Source organism: Lactuca virosa, chromosome 5 (genome assembly GCF_052849685.1).
Source record: "Lactuca virosa cultivar CGN04683 chromosome 5, Lactuca_virosa_CGN04683_v6, whole genome shotgun sequence".
Lineage (NCBI taxonomy): Eukaryota > Viridiplantae > Streptophyta > Magnoliopsida > Asterales > Asteraceae > Lactuca > Lactuca virosa.
The window spans coordinates 70406803-70412036 of NC_136430.1; positions in this window are offsets into that span (position 1 = coordinate 70406803).

Genomic DNA, 5234 nt, shown 5'->3' on the forward strand with positions numbered 1-5234 from the left:
TTGGATGCATTTTGTTCCACCGGAGAATTTTCCAATTCTCCCCCCACTTAGTGCATTGACTACTAACCACCGATGCTCAAAACCGGCATAGCTCAATCGCCCTTACTCCATTCATTCCCTCTTATCCATGAACTAACTCCCTCGGGAGTAAGTAACCTTCACTGAATAACCCTTCCGTCATCGCACACCCGAACTCCAAGGAAGTTCGAATCTCAACTGAATCCTCCTTACATCGCCGTTACTATTCCTAGCAGCGAGATCACATAACTTGTCTTCCGACCGCAATCCTCCTGAACGCTAACTACAATTCCTAACTACTAAGATCCTCAATCATACTACGAACATGCGAAACAATGCAGACAGATTTACAATACCACACAAATAACAAGGTAACATGATGGAAACATACCCGCAGCTGCATCTGGCTCTGCCCTGAACTCCTCTGCTGTAAGCTGGAATGCGCGTCCGTGAGCCCTCGGGGGCTCCGCTCCACCCTGACCTCCACCCGTAATCCTCAAAGTGGCCGGTGCTGGAGCCTGCACCGGTCCTGCAACAAGCTGTGGACAGTTGGCCCTCAAGTGTCCATCCTGATGGCAGTGATAACAAATCCTCATATTCTGTACCGGAGCTGACTGACGGCAATCCCTTGCATAATGCCCCTCTCTCCCGCACTTGCGGCACGCACCACCGGACCTACAAACCCCGGTATGACCCTTCCCACACTTCTCACAAGTGTGGCTGCTCTGACCCCCAATCCTGGAGTCAACGGTTTTGAACCGTTTCGGCGCCAGCTGCGACTGCACCGGGGCCTGCCTCTGCTCTCGTAACTGCAACTCCATCTCTAACTCACGCCGCCTGGAGGCCTTCTGCAGCTCTAACAAGGTATCACACCTCTGCGTGGACACAAACTACCTGATGTCCCTCTTGAGCATACTCAGATATCGGGACATCTGAGCCTGCTCTGAAGCAAACTCTGGGCAAAACATCGCCCTCTCAGTGAACATCCTGGTGATCTCCGTCACCAACTTTGAATCCTGCTTCATTTCCAGGAACTCCTGAGCCAACCTCTCTTTCTCAACCTGTGGAACATAACGAGTACTGAACATCTTCCGGAACTGATCCCAAGTAACCGCAGACCGTTGCGCATCAGAGTAAGATCCGATAGTCAACCTCCACCAATCCTTCGCCCCGAGCCTCAAAAGGTTCAGAGCACACCTCACCCTCTGATCCGCAGGGCATGAACACGTGAAGAAACAACCCTCTACGTATGACAACCATCTCATAGCAACGATCGGATCCTGAATTCCATCGAATGTAGGGGGCTTCGTGTTATCGAAGTCCCGATACTGAAAACCTCGACCGGTTCCTCCCCCTGCCGCTGCTACAGCCGCTGTAGCTGCCGCGACAGCCGTCTCAGTAAGAGCTGCATAACGGTCATCGAAGTACTCTCTCATAGCGGACTTAATAGTCCCAAACAACTCCAGGATCTGACCCCGGACAATCTCGACCACCTCCTCGCGGATGATCTCCCTGACCCGATCCTCTGTCAACATTGGCCCCTCCTGGCCGATAATCTCAGGTGCCACTGGGGCCTCCGGCTCACCCTGTCCTGATCCCGATCCGGATCCAGTCTCAACACACCTCGTAATCGCCATACTGCAATACACCAACGAGACCCTTAGACACATCACATACCCACCCGAGTAATTATCTCAAAACCGATACCCTAGAGAGTTGTGACTTCCTTGATACGCGTATGAGTCCTGTGCTTTCAGTAGTACGGGCCCATACTACCTTCCACACCTACCCATATTTGTCTCAAGTATCACCACAACACTCTAACCATATATACACACACCCGCTCAAACCTCACTCCCAGAGGAAAGCTGCATATCTCATATAAGGAAAATCCTAGGCTAGTGGGCATCACATAATCAAGCAACTCTATCATGCAATTCCTGAAGATCCCTAGCCTAGTACTAGCATGCTGTTCTAACATATCACATAATCAAATAACTTGTATGGTATTTTGGGGTCTACTTACTGGCTCTGGCTGATCGTACCCTCTGCATCCTCCTTAACTTATTTCAAAAACCTTTTGAAAACCATTTTGAAAATCCCTCCTTGATTTGAGACTGGATTCACATGAATGTTCCTCCAATTCACTCAAACCAAGGCTCTGATACCAACTTGTAACACCCACAAAAATTGAGCCAAATTCAAACATTTTAATTCATTTAAAAACCATTAAGTTCATACATCTTGTTTTCAAAATAGTTTAAACATCAGAGTATCCCCAGAACCATATCACATAAATCATATAACATGAGGAGCGGTACGATCACGCCTTCGCCTTGCCACGATCTCCTGAAGTACCTGAAACAATACACTGAAACTGTAAGCCCGAAAGCTTAGTGAGTTACCCCCAAAATACCAACCACACATAAACATACTCATAACATATCACTAATAGAACAACCACGCACATCGGGTCTACTGTGTGACTGGTCCGCCCGCATCGGGCCTTCAGTCCACCTGGTCCACCCTCCGAGTCTAGCCATGTACATCGAGTCTACAGTGTGATTGGTCCGCCCGCACCGGGCCTTCAATCCACCTGGTCCACTCTCTGAGTCTACAGTATGACTGGTCCGCCCGCACCGGGCCTTCAGTCGGCCTGGTCCACTCTCCGAGCCTCGGCACTTCTGGTCCGCCCTCTTGGGGCCTTCAGCCTATCCGGACCGCTCGCTGGGCCTTCGGAACATCCGGTCCGCCCTGGGTATGTTGGCCTACAGTACAAAGCAGGACCCGCCTCAACCCAACCCCAGTCCAACAACCATGTGCACATAAACATATAATCATATACAATCCTCAACCAGACAAACAGTCTAACAGATCACATAGCATATCAATATCCTAACCAGGATTCCGACCTAACCGGTCACTAGCATAACATTACCCTATATCCCGGGTACCGACCTTGACCAGGTCTCTAACACATACCATCCTAACTACCAGGATGCAAACATAGCAAAGCAATAACATAACAACAACTACCCGGATTTCCATCCGATAAAGGGCCGGCCTTGGTGCCGTAGACCCTGTCGATATAGTGAGGATAACTCACCTCGCAATTGCCGACCGAAAGGATAAGATCAGCTGCTCCGATCACCGACACGAACTCCACCACCGTACACTATCAAGAACCAGATTCATAAGCACCAATATTACCAAAATACCCTTGGTAAATAAACTGGTCAACTCTTGGTCAAAGTCAAATTCCTCAGTCAAAGTCAACCTCCCTGACTGACTCTACTCGCCGAGTCGACCCGTCGACTCGTCGAGTCCCTACACCCAGAAACTCCCATAACATGACTCGACTCGCCGAGTCGCCCCAGGACTCGTCGAGTTCAACGATCACTGAGTCCCCTTCTGTCCAACTCACTGAGTCATCCCTCGACTCACCGATTCACGACTTAACCAGAAAAGTTAGGGTTCCACGACCAGACTCGCCGAGTCCAAGAACAGACTCGCCGAGTCCAAGGCAATCTTCAACAGACTCGCTAAGTTGTTCTTCAACTCGCCGAGTTCATGCATAAATTCATACAACTCGTCGAGTACACCCATGTGACTCGCCGAGTCCAAACGTGACATCTTTATTCAGACGATTTCAGGCCATTTCCTTGCTTCCAATACATAGATCTGGACTCCTAGGGCCAGATTCACACGTAAAGTTTCCAACTTTACGTGCATGCAAGGCTCAACAAGCTCCAACCAAGCTATAAGAGGGTTTTGGGACAAAGATACTCTCCATCAAGCCCCAAGGCTGATGCTTTATGCTTCCATGGCTCACTACTAACCTAGATCTGAAGTTGCAACCTCAGATCTGGCCTCTAAACCCGAAATGGATTCCAAACAAGCTAAAAACCCCAAATTAACAACCAACAATGGATCTAGAAGAGGAAAACTCAAGGTGACGACTTGTTACCTCAGAAACGTGCCCAAGAAGGAGTAGATCCCGGATCTACAATGATTTCCCAATGCTAGCCTCTTGATCTTCTAGCTTCCTCCTCTTAAACTCTTCTTCCAAGCTCAAAACTCTAACAATGGAGGCTCACACACACCATTTAGGGTTTACAGACTCTTAGAGGAAATAAGGGGCTGAGGGGAGGACATAAGGTCCTTTAAATAGGGTGCACAACCCCGAATCTTAGGGTTTCACATTCCAGCACGGACTCGTCGAGTCCAGACGCCGACTCGGCGAGTCCGGTCACTTAACTGGTGCACCGCATACGCTCCGACTCGGCGAGTTGAAGCTCATACTCGCCGAGTCCTTCTTTTCCAACTTTACACTTTACCCCCTGAACTCTTGATTCTGACTTGGGATGTTACAAAGATCATAACTTGCTCTTGCCCTACGACTCTTATGCAAACTCTCAGCTATCGTGGTGAAAGCATAATGTTGTATTAGGAAGAAATGAAAGTGGGATGCTATAATAAGCAACAATGCATTGAAAGTATGTTGCTATTTCTTGCAAAAAAACATAAAAACTGAGTATTGTTTGGAAAACCTTCGCAGCCCAAGTCCTACATTCTACTTTCATTTCATTCTATAATGTTTTTTCTTATGAAGGCATCATACTTTGAAAAAACCTATCAAATTTTAGGGTTGTAATATATTGTAGCAATGAAATTTGTCTATATTTGAATGACAATGTTATAATCGAGAAAAATGTTGTAATAAAAGAAGCGAAAGTAAGATGCTATAACAAAGAAATCAATAAAAGTATATAGTTGTTTCTTGCATTTAACCCTAACAAAAATGATAGAGCAAATTCAGTCTCCTTGTTCAAAACCATCAACCTTGAAATTGAAGAAGCATATAGTTGTGAGAAAACATTTCCTACATCAAATAATGCAACACAAAAGAAATCACTTTAGACATAAATTTCTTGCAGTTTGAAGTTGAAGATTTAAAAGACATTCACAATATATACAAATGAGAAAAAAGAACTCGCAAGAGTCGTTCATAGCTTTGGAATAAGCCCAATAGTGTTAACCACGGAAGCTCTGCATTCTTCATCTAAAGTAAATTGCATCAAAACAAAGATCTACTTTACCATTTGTAGTCTTGCAATTGTATTATAACATTAACATTTTACAAATGTTGTGTTCCTATAGATGATAACACGTCAATAAACAATATGTTACACAATATATTGTGTTGTCTCCCTCTC